General features: G+C 46.0%; 1 pseudogene; it reads left to right on the top strand.

Moving 5' to 3' along the window:
* Nucleotides 1–3,284: 3,284 nt before the first annotated feature.
* LOC136469150 (protein ALP1-like) lies at nt 3,285–4,625 on the top strand (annotated as a pseudogene).
* Nucleotides 4,626–16,799: the final 12,174 nt, after the last annotated feature.

Here is a 16,799-nt window from a genome sequence, read left to right as displayed (position 1 = left end):
ATTATCAACCACGCGAACGCGATTGACCTCGCCAAGAAGGCTTTCCTGCAAGCGAATCGAGAACACAAGTAAGAACGAGATAAACGCAATCTAAAATTGCAAATAAATATGAGGCTTATGATAATGAGAAAGAGTTCAAGTCTTTATTCGAAAGGACTAATCGCCACAGGCGAACAAGATCAAGAACTGGGGCCCTGGTTCACAGCAAGCGGCCTTGGCGGCGATAGTTGCAGCAAAATAATGTCTGTTTCATGAGAAAATCAAAAACTAAACAAAACCCAAACCCTAAGGAGAACGACGGCTGCTATTTATAGAGTCTTGGGCATCACCCCCCTGGACGCGCCCCCTAATGGGCCCAAACACGATACACGGTCCAACGGACAAAAAGACGGTGTCGCAGCACCCTGGCAGATTCTAGATGCTGACTTGTTTTGACGATTCCCGTTGATTCCGAAGGTCTTTTGACGTGAAACCACTTGGATTGGCTTCCTTATCAAATTAGCTTTCCAACCATATATGGATCATCGAAAACGGAGTTCGGATACGTCATGGGTGACCAGTTTAATGCAGACTGGTCCTGAAGCCTGGACCGGACTCGAACTTGAGTTGGACTGGGCTTCCACCATAAAAAAGATGAATTGGACGCCCATGCTGGACCTCCTCCTCTACTTGGCTTGTATGCGATGAAGTAGTGATGTCCTCATCAGGAGTCCCGGCAAGGGTTGGGAGTTCCGATGTCTCGCACGTTAACTGACTTGGAGGGTTCACTGTCCTGGTCATACCAGACGTGTCCGGTATGCCTGATCAGAAGCCAACGGCTAGTTTTCAAAAGCCTTGAGGATCGGGAGTTCCGACATGAGTCGAGAGTTCCAACGATCGAGAGTTCCGACTTGCATCGGGAGTTCCGACACCTCACTAACTTTAACTCAGTTACATGCTTTTCAAATTTGCTGAGGGTCGGGAGTTTTGACGTGAGTCGGAAGTTCCGACGGTCGGGGGTCCCGGCATTCATCGGGAGTTCCGACGCCTCACAACTTCACTATAACTTAGTTACCGTTGGCGCAGTGTAAGTCATACTGAACGTGTCCGGTATGTCCGGTATGGCAACAGCTATAAAACGGCTAGTTTTTCAAGGGGGCTATAAATACCCCCAAGCGTCCACCTTTGGTGGCTGCTGATTATGCTGACATACACACGCATTTTTGAGCCTTGCCAACTCTCCTAAACCCTCTCTTAGTGTGTGTGTGATATAAATTTCAAAATCCATTTGTGGGTTAAGAGAGAATTTGAAAAAGAAAGCAAGCCACCACTTGAGCACTTGTGCATATTGTCAATCTCATGATTCACATTTGTTACTCTTGGACTCTTTGGTCCTAGACGGTTAGGTGTCGTCGAAGAGCACCCGAGAGATTGTGGTGTGCCACGGAAAGTTTGTAACGGTCGATTCCGCCGCCTCGGAATCATCTAGTGGAAGGACGAAAAGGAGTTGGAAAAGACTCCGGCTAGAGTGACCTTCGTGGTACCCTCTAGGGCTGACCTTCACTGGGTCGCCTGCAGCCCCCTCAACGGAGAGTAGGACTCGAACAAGTCTGAACTTTGGTAAAACAAATATCGTGTCTCAATTTGCATTTCATTCGATATTTGTGTTGCTCTAGCTCTTGTGCAGGTTCTCTGTGTTTACTGCCATCTCCAGTACATACCTGTAGTTTGGTTTGAAGATAGAAATTGAAGGGAGCAAGTTTGGGGCTGCTCTGCAGAAATCGTGGATACCGGACACGTCCGGTATACCTACCGGACACGTCCGGTATTAGAGCTCAGTGCTGAATATATTTGATCATTGCGCTAATCGTTGTGTTGCAGGATTGTGGCTCCTAGATTTATTTAGTATCTTTTACATACTTTGTGGCTAACTTGTGAGGGGTGGTATTACTCTTATTTGGAGTTTCCATTTTGGAAACTCCCTTTACTAATTGTTTCCGCATTTAAAGGTGTTAATTTTTAGAAATGCCTATTCACCCCCCTCTAGGCGGCATCCTAGGTCCTTTCATAAACCCCTACTACAAGCACCTCGGTGCAAGGAATACAAGATCGATCTCTCAGACTGGACGTATGGCACCTATTGCCTGAACCAGTATAAACCTTGTGTCTCTTTGCATCACCATCCGGGATTAGGGGCACGCAGTACACTTTCACTAGTCGGTTGAGGGCCCGCCGGTCCAAAACACCGACACAAACACTTTTAAGTTTGATCAAAATTCATAAAAAAAAGAGTATTAAAATTTATGAAACTAAACTATATATAATTTTTTTTTAATTTTATAGTGGATTCATTTAGCGTCACAAACATCTATAATTTTTCTATAAGTTTAATTTAACATGAAAAAAATAACTTAAGACATCTATAGAAACTAATTTATTCAGGACCGAGATAGTACATGACTGAATACTAGTAAGGGCGTGATTGGTTGCCCGAACCGGACCGTCATTTGGCTCATCCCGCATCCTTTGGTGCATTCGCCTGTGTTTGGTTGCCCTACTCGCATCTTTCTCCTGCTTCCTCCCGTGCAGATTCGCTTCTCCATCCCGGACGACGCTGTCTTCTCGATCCCCACTTCCCTCTTGGTGCAGGCTCGCTCGGTGCTTGGCGGGAACCTTTGCGCCAAGCACGGGTGATGAGGCCGTTCGGGCCATAAAAGCGCGCGGGCGGGTCTCGGCTAGGGTTACCACCCTCACTCTTTGCCTCTCCTTTCTGCCATAGCTCTGGTGTGAACTCCCGTCTTGCTCCCCCTCGACCTCGGTAGCCCTACCGAGGCGACCCTCGCCAGCGGATTTCTCTCGGTCCTCTGGCGCTTGGACGGTACATATGCCACCTGCGCTCTTCCCCTCCTCTTTTCTTCGGTGTCGATTTTGTTGATTTGTTGGTGGATTTTGCTTGAAATGCTAAGAAATCAGGGTTCTTGGTTTGACATCCTTAGATCTGTATGATGCTATACCTGATTTACCTGTTTCTAGCTCAGATCTATACATGATGCTTCGTATTTGGTTTATACCTCATGTTTTGTGTAGATCTTGTACATGCTGATGCCTATTTTATTGTACACACTGAGCAAAGTGCCTAGAGGTCAGCGATGTTGCTTGTGTAACAGTATACGTTGGAGGAGCATCCTTTGGTGTGGCAGCCGCGTCTTTCATAGTTCATTTTGTCTAATTTTTTGCTTGCTAAGCAGTACACACCCATGTTGCATGCTCCCTTTCTAATGTTGCCCTCCATCCTGTTGGTAGACATGGCATTTGAAGCTAGGCGAAGGGTTGCCGCTGTTGTGGTTGTTGCAGTGGCTGCTTGGTTTTTCATGTGGTTTAGGAGGAGAGTTGAAGATTCACGCTCAGTCACCTATGGTCCCTTGGTTGAGAGGGACAAACAGAGGATGAACAACCTTAGATACATCTATGAATCTGATGATGTGTACTGTGTCAACCTTCTTAGAATGAAGAGGGACTCTTTTTTCCAACTTTGTGATCTTTTCCGTAGTAGAGAGCTTGTCATTGACAGCATACGTGCATCTGTTGAAGAACAAGTAGCCATGTTCTTGCATGTTGTTGGTCACAATGAGAGGTTTAGGGTGGTTGACCTCACCTTTAGGAGGTCCATAGAGACAATTAGTAGGTTCTTCCAGAAGGTGTTATATGCGGTAGGAGAGCTGAGGAATGAATTAATTGTCCCTCCTGCTACCAATGTCTATCCTAGGATCCTTGGGAGCAGAAGGTGGTACCCCTATTTCAAGGTTGGTATCCATAACTTGTCATACATAGGTCTCATGCATTATCAGTTTAGTATCAATGTTCACTTGCACTTATGTTTTGTTGAATTAGGATTGCATAGGAGCAATTGATGGTACTCATGTATTAGCTAGAGTGCCTGTGAAGATGCAAGCTGCCTTTAGAGGCAGGAAGCACACCATCACACAAAATGTGTTGGCAGCCATGGACTTTGACCTCAGATTCACCTATGTGCTTGCTGGTTGGGAGGGATCTGCACATGATGCTCTTATCTTGTCTGATGCTCTTGAAAGAGCTGATGGCCTTAGAGTGCCACCAGGTACCATCCAAACCACAAAAAACCTTTGACACTTTGCTTAATCCTAAATGAAACTACTAAAACATATTCCTATCTGCTAATTTTTAGGCAAATTCTATCTTGTCAATGCTGGCTATGCAGTGAGGCCTGGTTTCTTGCCACCATTTCATGCCACAAGGTACCATTTGAGGGAGTTTGGTTCAAACCGACCTCAAAATCAAAGAGAACTTTTTAATATAAGGCATTCGTCTCTTAGAGTAACAGTTGAGAGGGCTTTTGGGGCTCTAAAGAATAGATTCAGGATATTGGACAACAAACCTTTCCACCCATACAAGACCCAAGTTAAGCTTGTTCTTGCCGGTTGTATTCTTCACAATTGGATCCTTTGGCATGGCAGGACGAGCATGTGCCTGCTGAATCCACATGGACTCCTAACATCAATGACAATGCCTCACAACCAGATTATGTCCCTGACAATGGTACCTGGGCACAACAGAGGGAGGCATAGGCTGCACAGATGTGGCAAAACAGGGGGAATTCTAGGGTGTAGTGGCATGGTGTGTGTACTGTTTAGTAGCATTGGAGAAACTTGTATTTTAACTGAGACCTATGGCACTTTGCAATGATGTAGTACCTATTCCTTTTCTGCCTATTTGATCTGTTGAACTTATATTTCATATCATGCAATTTGTTTTCCTTACGTACTGGTTATTCAATGTTATGGTGGTTGTGGATAGGAAATGGACAATATGCCTGACCAGGTTATTAACATTGGTTGGGAGGACAATGTGGTGGAATAGGGTGGGGTAGTTGCTGTTGATGATGGCAACCAAGCAGCCCCTCAGCCCAATGGTCCTATGCCCTTGAGTCCTGTCCAGTCTGGGTTCATGCTTAGGAGGTTCCATGATTTGGTGAGGTTCCATGATTTGGTGGGGCAGGGGGTCAAAACTGAGAAAGGATTCGAGGAGGTACATATTAGGCAGGTTGCACTCATGGTCTCTGAGTTTGCTGGGGTCAATGTGAGCACCTAGCAGATTTACAATCACCTAAGGAGGTTCCATGATGTGAGACGACCTACTTTGCTTAGATGCATACGAGTTGGCCTCTCCACTTTTGCATATAGCCATGCTAACTGTCTTATGCTGTAGGAAGTATTTTGATGTGTAGCACTTACCTCAACTGATGCTACAAAGAACCATTTGCCGCCTAACCAAGGCTGCACCTAGTTTGGAATAGCATAGGAGCCATGGTGATGGATGTGAGGATTTGTTGATCTGTGTGGTGTAGACATTAACAAAGGGTGATGGATTGTCACTTAGTTGATCTGTGTGGTGTAGACATTAACATTTTAGATGTTGTTATTGTTCTTGTAGAAGTTCCTATTTGGCCGATGATGCAAACTATAGCAATCTGAGGTGGCTGTGGGTATTCTTCCTGTTGGTGCTTTATTGTCTTCTTGTGTTTTCTCATGTCTTTCATCAAACCGTGGGATACGTCCATTCCCAAGAAACTATTGTAGGCATGCCTACCGGATGGCTGGGATAGACATGTCCCACGCTTCCATAGGAGTCATGAACTTGCCTTAGCAATTTGTGTTCTTATTTGCCACCTAGGATTATTGCAGTTTACATTAGCTGAGGCCCACGTTTATTTGTGCTTATGATGTCAACCATTTTTTTACTGAGGCTGATACAATTGTGACATCCTTTTCATGCCTATGAAGATAACAGTGCTAGTTTGAGTAATGGATTATGCACATTGATGACCTTGGACTTGTGAGGTACTGGAGCATTGTTTCTTCAATCTTCTGCTTATGCTTCTCATGGCTGTCATCAAACCATGTGAGACATCCATGCCCAAGCAATAGCTGGGCGGTTCTGATGATCTAATGGCTGGGCTAGATGTCTCTCATGGTTTCATGCCTGTTATGATCTTGGTTTTCTACTATCTGTTTGAGGTTTGTTGCTGTCTATGTTTCTTAAGCTCCAAGTTTAAGGTCAAATAAAAAGGCAATTAAATATGAGGCAAATTGATTGAACTACCCCTCATCTTATCAACATCTTATACTTGCTTTTATGTGTTTTTAAGGGGCAAATGGCTTGGTATGTTGTGTACCGTGGCAGAGTTCCTGGAGTATATGCAACCTAGGCTAGATGCAATGCCCAGGTAACTGGTTTTAAAAACAACAGCTACAAGAGCTTTCCTAACAAAGAAGAGGCAGAAGCATCATACTTAGAGTTCATGGGTTGTGAAGATGATAAAGTTTTTGTCAATCCTCCACCAAAGGTGCTCAGGAACAAACCGGTGTTATTTGTTGTGGCTGTGGTGCAATCTTTTCTGTTGCTGGTGCTCCTGTGGTTCGTTCTTGCTCGTTGCTACAACTGTCTGTGATGCTCAAAATGCCATGGCTTGGTATGTTGCCTATCGGAGAAAGGAGCCTGGGGTCTATGCCCTAAAATGCATCCTTGTAGTGCTTCGGGGAACCAATGAACCCCTAAAATACCTTGGTTACTGGCTATTGCTTTGGTTCGGTCGTTTATTTTGATGATGCTTGACTTTTTCATTGCTAAACATTGTTGTAGGTGCCTCTAATTGTTTCATATTGCCTGTGATGGTTTCAAAATGCCATGAACATGTGTAAAGACAATGACCTTGTGAGGAACTGTGACTTTTGTTGTTCATGATTTGCTGGGAGTACTATTGTCATGTTTATGTCATTAGAAGCTCCAAGGTCATTGTCAATGCCAAGCTTGTTAGAACTGAGGCAAAGTTATCTCTGTTTCCTTCTATTCTTCTTTATTCTGCAATAGCTGGTGGTAACCACACCAAACTCATACATGGGGTACTCAGACCTGGGGCAATGCGGCCAACCAAACAAGACCTGGAATTACCAGTTCATACACCGAAATGGTGCAAACGGGGAACCAAACACGATGCAGGTCATTCGGTATCCTGTACTCGGATGCAACATAACACACCCACTTATATGCTTCCATCTTAACTAGGAAGAGCCTACACATGGCCCCATCCCGGATCATCAGTACCGGAGCAACCAATCACACCCTAAGTAGTGGCCGGTCTAGTGCTAGCAAGTGGTCGGTGTGCTGAATTGGAATTTGGAATCGGCTCTGAACAACCACCTGCCCGGAGTTGTAGAATTTTCTCGCCCTTAAACTAATTCATCGCTCCTTCCTACCCGTGCGGCCCTGACCAAGCGACCATCAAGTGAAGGTACAGTGTTTAGTAGATCCCTGTCACGGGATCCATCGTATCATCATGGATGAAAACACGGCAAGAGATTAACGTCCTATTTATTTGAGCGAGTTTGGTTTATAAGTAATGGTCTAAAAGTACCGTTGGGTGGTTGAGTGTTTGAGAAAAATATTGTTCATTAATTAATAAAGCTAAATACGACCCGTCGATAAGGCTGCAGCCGTAGATTTAGATCGTCGACACGCGAATGAATGATTAGACGGCCGGACAGGGCAGGGGCATGCATGCGGCGTGCGCACGTATGGGCACGTACGAACGCGCGCATCACCGGCCGGGTCGTTACACCAACAGTTTTATTGGTGCCGGCCGGCTGATTGTTCTGTTCCGCGCGCCTGCATATGGATGGATGGGCGACAACGCCGGAGTACGACTGCACAGCACGCCAGCACGGTGGCCGGTGGCGTGCTGGCGTGCCATGGGCGGCGCGTCTCGTTAGCTGCCTCAGTGCAGCATGGCTTCTGTTCGCGGTTGCAGTGCCGCAGTGCAGTATGTGACTGCTGGGGGTGTTGTCTGGAGCTCTGCGTACCTACAGCCATTCCATACGTTTGATGGGAACGTTTTGTAATAACTAAAGCTCACATACTTGCTTCTATATTCAGTCTCACTCTAAAAAAGGACTTGAGAAGAATGTGACTTTTGGTTCCAGAGATCGCCAACCTTGTCATGCAATCTCCATAAATCAGTTTCAGACCTCAGAGTCAAAGGCCACACGTACACCAGCGTACGTAAATGACCTCATTCTGTACTTTATTTTCAAAGACTGACGTCTCAACGTACTCACCTCTAGAAACTTTACTTACAGAGACGGCGATACGATTATCTGACTATGTTGCTTACTCGTAATAGAAACGATCTAGTAGAGGTGGGTTGGGCTGGGCCCATTGCCGCCTCTAAAAATCTAAGGGTAGTCCTAATGGTGTATTGATGATGGTTTCTATCCTCATTAAATGACTTGTCACGTAGGCAAAACGCTGACATGGCAACGTAATTAATGAAGAAAGAGAGCAAAAATCATAGAAATGGTTTCTTCATGAAGAAATCAGGTCTACTCTTGACCCAATGCACCAAGAAACCATGAAATCGCCATTGGGGAGAAACCACCAGTTTCTACGGAGCTCGTGTCGCACTCCTATTGAAGGAAGAAGATAGAGTTGGGAGAGAGAAAGAGAAAATAATTATTACTAATAGAAACCATGGGTTGAAAAACAGTACTTTTTTTAGTGCGGTATCCTATGTCATAGAAACTAATAGTTTTTTTCATTGGGACTGCCCTAATACGCTCATCTTTGAATTTGAACTTTTGTAGTAGTGTCTTTCCGTGTCAACCATTGTACACTATCGAGAGAAACTTACTGCCACCCATCCAACACATACAAGTTTGCGCTATCAATTATATGATGTCCCCTTCTTATATGACACCCGACATGCTATGTTTCTAGCAATTATGTTTCTTATAGGTAGAGACGTGTCATCAATATAATCAAGAGGGAAAAAAGGAACTAGACAAAGATGTTCGTGGTAGGTTAATTTTCACCGGTGGTTTTGTTGATGGACGGAGACAACAGAGGACTGCAATGAAAAGAACAACACAGACCCCATTCCCCTGCCAATGCAAAGGGAAGCCGAGTATTCCATCGCCACGGCCAAACAAGTCCGCGAGTGGCTACACCAATATGCCCTTGCTTGTCATGGCTATTTTTGACGTGCTTTTATAAGACAAACGTATAATAGATGTGCTTATATATTACTATATTAGTAAGTAATTAAAAAGCCTCTTTGGTGCTACACTACAACAGGATGTTTATAAAAGTTTGAAGCACCTAATTGTACCATGGCGATTAGCTTTTGTGGATGAATGCGCTTAGTGACGCAACAATATTCTTCCTTTTAGGAACTTTTATTTACGTGTTATTAGGCATCGTGCATCGTACTTGCCCTAATCAAATAGCCCGTCCGTCCGTCCGACCCTAGAGGCCGGCACAAGGAAAGAGAGACACCCGACAGAGATGTCCGTCCGTAGCAGTCTCTCTGCCATTCGTCTCCCTTTTTCTTTTCTTTTCTTTTTTACAAAGCAAATATTCGCTTTAGTTGCTTATCATGGAAACACAACACGGGGAGCTTTATTTGTACGAGCAGAGCACACGGTGGTGCAGTGCACGGCACGCAGAGTGGAGCGCCCTGTTTACGGCGAGAGCCTCGGCTCCGTTCACGTGCCCTTAAATCCGGTTTGATCCGATTCTTTTTTCATCCGGAACCGTATTTTTCTCCCATAAATTTCTTCAGAATTCCTCCAAATCATCCAAATTCCTCCACAACCATATCAGCCGAACACCCCCGCTGCCCCTGCCGTGCAAAAGCAGAGCACAAAACAAAAGCACGTCGGCATTGGCTCATCCATCACCCATCACCGTCAGCTAGCGCATCAGTTAGTAGCGGCTAAAAAACCACCACCCATACCACATAAAAAATAATCATGATTCATTTTTTTTAGGGAAAAATAATCATCATTATGGTTCTGGAGACAAAGAGATATAATGCCAATGCTGCGCGGGCCCCACCTCTGCCCCCGGCAAACCGTCATGGGCCGGGCCCACAGCAAAGGCTACCGAGTCTACTACAGCCATCGCTCTCATCAGGCCCATCGAACCATGCGTGTGTGTCTCTTCGCTTTCTCTAGTCCAACCGGTCGAAGCACGCAGCACTAACTAATTATTTATTTGTCATGACGAGATTTAAACGTTTTGTAGCCGGACTGAATTTCCCGTCGTTTTCTTAGAGTTTCAGAGATAAACATGTCGCTAATTTCCTTCAGGCATTTTTCTCTTTGTTAATTAAAGACGGCGAGAAGGGGGAGAACAAGAAGAAAGAAGATTTTTTCCCCTGGCAGAGGCAAACGAATAGACGATGATGGAGTCGCTGTGCCCAAAAGTGGGACAGCAGGATTATGGATGGGGGCAACAATGGGATAACGCAAACAAACGTGCAGTCTAGCTACCTTGCAGAGGCGTAAAGCGTGAAACAACAAAGCATGCCTGGTCCCGGAGAAAAAAAAAAGGGGCGAATATTTAGGTGGCCTGGCACATTCATCCTAGCTATGGCCATAAACAAGCCCTGTTCGCTTAATCGTATCAGCTATATTTATCAGTCATGATATAGTGTTTTTCTCTCACAACAAAATAACATCAGCCGACTTATAAACCACGTAAAATATGAAACGAACAGGGTGATGGAGCAACGAACCGGTACGGTGCCAGCCGCCAACAATAATCCTGAATTGCTTGCGATCAGTCCTTATTAAACTGAATTGCTTGCGATCAGTTAGGTTTAATGCGGGCACTAATTGGCACGTTGCCATTGTTTTTTTCTTTTTCTTTTGTCGGACTAGCTTTGCTTTTGCTTTGGTTAAGTTGCTTGTGATACGTGCTTTGAGTAGGCCCGGCTTGTTTGTGCTATCCAGATTGTGTGGGATTTGTACAATCTATAGTATATAATATGCGGCTGTGGGATATACATATCTATAATTATTAATCAACAACTAAACAAACAAATCGAGGTGATCAGGGGATGGATCTGCAACTGTTTATATGTAATGATGTTTCGTGGCCTTGTGGCCCAAGCTGCCTTGTGCCTGACGAGCGGTCGTCGAGGGAATCGCTTGGCCCGGCAATCGAGTGTGTGAATGCATGCACAGCAAGCAATGCAATAGACTGATCATCACTGATGGATGGGCATGGAAGTTATTATTATTATTATATAATCTGCCAATGCAAGTTTTGTCAAAGTACACAGACGTTATTCTAATCGATCGCGAAAAGCAAATAAAGTTATATATTCTACCAAATATTTTAGGTGCCAATCAATCCATGTACCAGAAAAGAAAATGGTCGGTGCAAGTTGAATGTAGGTTGCATTATATCGGAGAATCTTTCTTTAAATAAATATACTCCCTCCGTCCCATTGAGTTTGTCGCTCGGGAACCGGAATTATAAGGGGGCACGGTTTTCAAACGACAAACTCAATGGGACGAAGGGAGTATACTACTATCGTGGTTTCGCAGTGTCCAAGAGATGGACTAGTCAACAGTCAACTCTCTCTTTGGGTCTCCTTCTAAATTCTATCCGCACGCGATGGGAGAGCTAGCTTAATTTGACTAGCAAGCGACGAGGAGGATAATAAACACAAAAGCTTAACCTCTGTAACAAAACTATGGCACAACTATGTTCAAAAAAAAAAAAACTATGGCACGACTACACTTGAGGCACACGTGCATAGAGAGAATCTGCACCGTGCGTCCGTGCCTGCCATCATATTGTGACAAATGATAAGGAGCCATGTCGTTACAAATATATAGATGGGTAAAGAAAGTGAGGTTAACGTATTGGTGTGTTTGGTTTCGTGGAATCACCCCATGCTTCATGAGGTGATGCATTATGAGTTCATCCCATGAATTTTGGTGGAATCAACCAATTCCTCGTACATGACGAACATAGCTTGTGAGGAATAAAGTGGTGATGGATCGACTCATTCTATTCCACAAACCAAATACAAAAAGTGAGGGGTGAGAAGAAGATGGACCACCTCATTCCTCAACCCAAGCACACCTTATATCACCAACTCTCGGTACATTTCATTGATTCTAGGGATGAAAATGGATCGGCCGGATACGGACGGATATCACCGATATTATATTTGTTTTCATATTTCTGGTCGGATTCAGATTCGAATACGGATAGTGTCATCTATGCTGGATAGGATGCGATCGGATGTCGACATCATAAATATGTGATTTGAGTATTCGGATACGGATATGGTATCGGATGTTGAATATCCGGACTCAGATACGAACTGATCTGAACTCCTCTAAACGGATTCGGACTTAAATACGGTCGAAAAATATCCATGCCGTTTTCATCCCTAATTGTAGGGCAGTCTACAAGCCCCATGGGTAGTGGACTAGTGGCAACAAGTCTATATTTTTATACTACACTTTCAAAATTATAAGCGATGATATCATTTTATATAAATGTACGTAGTCAATACCTTTTTTTTGAATGACGACTGACGGAGTAGTTGCTTGATCATGCATCCGCACTGTTGGCTTGGCTTATAAGCCATGCTTTTTCAGCTAACGATCAATATTTTTCTCTCACAATAAATCAGCCAACAATACTTTTAGCCATGGCTTATCAGTAGCGAACATGACCAATCGTTCTGGCGTGCCACGCACACCTTTAGTTCGTTGAGACGGTACTACTATTTTGTCGCTATTCAATCACCCTAGCTACATTTTTTTTTTGCAAAGAAAGAAAAAGAAAGAAAGAAAAAGAACGTGCTATGCGTGGGGTGCATCATATACGTGCACTGGTTGGGGCTGGGGCTGTGTCTGACGTGGACTGGACGGGAACAGCCACGGCGGGCGTGTACGTGCCGGATCATATCAGTACAGTACACGATCCCAGCCCTAGGCCCGCACTAGGGGTGGGTGCTGTCAGCTGTGGTGGTGATTGGCCGGTGAATCGGTCCCCCACCAGCCCGCATGGTTGCAGCCTAGGTGCGTGCAGATACGTACGTGGCAGTGGCAGTGCTTTGTTTGGCTACGTTTCCAGGCTGTGATGCTGACTAGTAGCTACTGCATGCATGTCTCTGCTGCTGGGGTTTTTTTTTTTGGTGAGAGTCTCTGCTGGTATTAGGAGTACGCTGTATGTACGTAGCGGTCGTATACGGTGGCTGGTGGACCGTACGTGTGGTCCGTATGGATCGGATGTGATGATGGACCAGCCTCGCGCCGCGTGCCCACAAATCCATCAGATTCCGCCCGCGCGCGCGCGCGTCCTCTTCTCCGATTCGCCGCCGTTCGTCGTCGTCCGAGCTCCGTCGTGAGCGCTGAGCGGGCGCGCACCTGCCTGCCTACAGCATTCGGCTGCTTGTAAAAGCAGAGGCGGCGGCGGCTGCACGCACCCCATGGACCATGGTGCATGCCCGGCCCGGCCGTCTGTCTGTCCTTGGACGTCCCATGGCATGGCCGTGACGACTGACGATGTGCTGACGAATAATTGCCGATCGGTACGAGCAATGCTGCTGGTGCTGGATCATCAGAACGTGTAGCAGCAGCAGCAGCAGCTTTGGAGTGAGTGATTACTGCTGCTGCTGCTGCCGCCGCTGCCCTGCTGGTGTGCTAGCTGTAGCGCAGCAGGCGAGCAGTGGCCTGCTGCTGGTCAAGGCCAGCTCATGCGCCCAGCGGAGCAGCACGTGGGTGGGTGGGCGCCCGTACGTGCCGGTGGCCGGGCCAGGTCCCAGCCTCCCAGGGGTGGGTGCGTGCGGGCGTACGTGGCTGGCACGTGAACAGTATCAGGCCGGCACGACGCATGCATACATGCACGCGCCCGATCCGACCCCGACCGACCCGACGGCCAGCCCAGCTACTACTGCCCGCCCGCTACCGCTAGCTACAGCCTACAGTGGTAGACTGCTCGTGCTAGGCGACGACGGCCGGAGCGAGCGAGGTCCGGGAGCGGGAGGGATCAGCTGTGGACACACGCCGGCGCCTCCCACTTCGATCCTCTGCCGGTGCCGGCTCGCCTGCCCGCGCCGCCGGTTGCAAGCGAGGAGGACAAAGAGGATCGATCGTCACTCTGGGACCAATGGGCCACGGTGGATTGCCGGACCGGAATGTCCAAACGCAATTTGTTTCCTATATATTGGTGTCTAATAGCCCATCTACGTTTCGGCAAAACATGTACATTAATGGTCTTATTAGAACATCTCCAATAGTTTCTAAAAAAAAAGAACATCTCCAATAGTTTCAAAAAAAAATTGGTAACTTAATTGGGGTTTTCGAGATCCAAAATAGAAGGGAGCATATTTCTTGGATTTTTTAAAACAAAATATAATATCTCACTACTAAAAGTTAGAGGGCCATTTTACAGGGAATCTCGGGTTATTTCTAAATCATCCCAGTCATTTATATACTTTCGTTCTCTTTTATGCGTTTGCATTGAGAACCCTGTCCTACTTTCCCACGTCCTTTCCCCTCCAGATTGGTTGATCCATACGCGTGCGTATATTTCCACGCAATTCGATGGTAAGCGTGTATATTTCCACGCCTCCGGATTGCCTGTATTGCTCGACGCGGTGTTCAAAAGGATTTAGGCCTTTTTGTCGGGAAGATATGAAGACACGGTTCAAGGCTACACAAACCGTCTACAAGTTTGTTACCGGTGTACAAAAATTGGTGGGATATGTTGGGGTGGGGGGGCAGGGGCCCTACCAGCCCCCTGGCTCCGCCACTACTAGGACTTGTTGGCGAAGGTTTCTTCGCCTCTTTGTTATTGCTGGTGTTCTTGCGGCTACGTTGGTTTGTGCTCTTGTCGTAGAGAGTGTGTTTTTATTGATATAATTGTCTGGTTGTCTTTGTAGTGGTTGTTTCTGACATTGTTTGTCTAGTTTGGGATTTTTTATTAATATAATCGGTACCTCTCCTACCTAGTTCGTTCAAAAAAGTTATAAAGTCCGTTTGCAAGTGTTTGTTTTTTAAGGAGAATAAACTCTGCTTTTAAGAAAGCAAGGTAGCAGGGGATGCGAGTTCCAAAGTATCATACAAACAAGAAGCTAAACATTCAAACAAAAATAAGAAGCTAAACATTCAAACAAAAATTCAATGACATCAGTTGGCGCCACACAGCTAGGTTTGAACTTCTTCATCCAGCTCATGATGCCATCCTTCACTTGAACCAGCTTCTCCCTATCCTCTACCTTTAACAGAATACTCCATTCCTGCATCAGAGTTAAGGCAACATAGATAATACTAGTCAGCGCTGGGCTGTGGAGGAAGATTCCAAGGATTAAAAAAGTGGTAGATGTGGCAGGTTTCAATTTCTGCGGCACCACTTCAGTAGTACTTTTCAGCGAACGAACAATGTTTTCCTCTCATAACAAATCAGCATAAGCATCAGCATAAATAAATTTCAGCGAAACGAACAGGACCATAGAGAACAAGATTTACAAAGACGGTTGCATTTGTCTGTCTAGTTTTTTAAGGTGGTTTCTATTTTACCAAATGGCTAAATTAGAGAATTTGCAATCTATTTATTACAACTTAAAAGCATGATACCAATAGGACTGCGAAGTCCACAGCTCTAGGATCGCAATCATCTCAACCTTACAATCACATCCCTTGAATCAGAAGTGACCATGGTGGCATAGACCGTTATTTCGAAAGCAAAAACAACAACAACAACAACGGGTTTAACATTTCATGAGATGCGAAGAATTGTATGTTAACTTATGTGTGGCATGAGGGCCAATCAAGAGTCCCATCATCCGCAAAACACAACTGCATTTCAACGCTACTTACCTGACATCCGGACGCATCGAACGCAGGCCCACATCTCACTAAAAGCAGTACACCGCTCACCTTCCCTCTCTTATCCATTCTCTGTTCACCAGAACTGCTAATCCGACGCTGCGCCACGCCCCCATCCCTGCCGCCCCACATTCGTCCCGTGGTGCCGTCCTGCTCCTCCAGCTACTCCAACCTCCGCAAGGGCGGTCTCCATCCGCTCCCTGTCCTCCTCGCCGATCTTCCCTGCCATGTCGCCGTCGTCCTGAACCGTGGCGCGAACACGGTAGAGAGGCCTACGGCGGAGGTGTACGATGGGTCGTTCTCTCAACGTCTCCCTGACACGAGCTTATTGCCTACCACAGTTTTCCAACAGGTAGGCCATGGTCACCGATGACGCGCGTGTTTCAAGTGTTTTGAGGTGTTTCAGATGTATGTTTCAAGTGTTTCGTCTGAGTATTTCAAATGTTGCAATGGCTATATACGCATGTTGCAAGCGTATGTTTCATGTTGTAAACATATGTTTCAAGTGTTTCAGTTGTTTCAGACGTATGTTTCGTGTGTTTCATCTGAATGTTGCGATGTTGCATAACATGCATGTTTCAAGCGTAAGTTTTCAAGTGTTTCGGCCGTTTCATACGTATGTTGCAAGTGTTTCATTTGGATATTACAAAAGTAGATCTGGATGTTGCATATGTTGCTATGGCTATACACACATGTTTTATTTATTTTCAGACGTATGTTTTAAGTGTTTCATCTAAATGTTTCAAAAGTAGATGTGGGGAGCACATGTTGCAGTGGAGCCTGTGGCTGGCAGACAGTAGCCTACTGCTGCTGTTGGGTGCCGCCATGGGTCACCGTGCGGCGTGCATACGTAGGCGAGCAAGTGATCGGGACCGGTCTCATTCGCATGCGGGCGCATGATACGGAGCAGGCTTCCTGCGGGCACACGTGACGGAGGAGACACAGGAGCTGCGTCCATATGGAACGAGCTCAGGTGGTCCCCGCGTACGCCTGGGCGCAAGCGAGCAAACCGCGTGGGCGCACATGATTGAGGTGGTGCAGGAGCTGCGTCCAGACGCGCCATCCATTCGGACGTCCGAGCGTTAGCCC

This window comes from Miscanthus floridulus, chromosome 8 (assembly GCF_019320115.1).
Source record: "Miscanthus floridulus cultivar M001 chromosome 8, ASM1932011v1, whole genome shotgun sequence".
NCBI classification, from domain to species: Eukaryota; Viridiplantae; Streptophyta; class Magnoliopsida; order Poales; family Poaceae; genus Miscanthus; species Miscanthus floridulus.
This window is presented reverse-complemented; position numbering and strand designations above follow the sequence as displayed.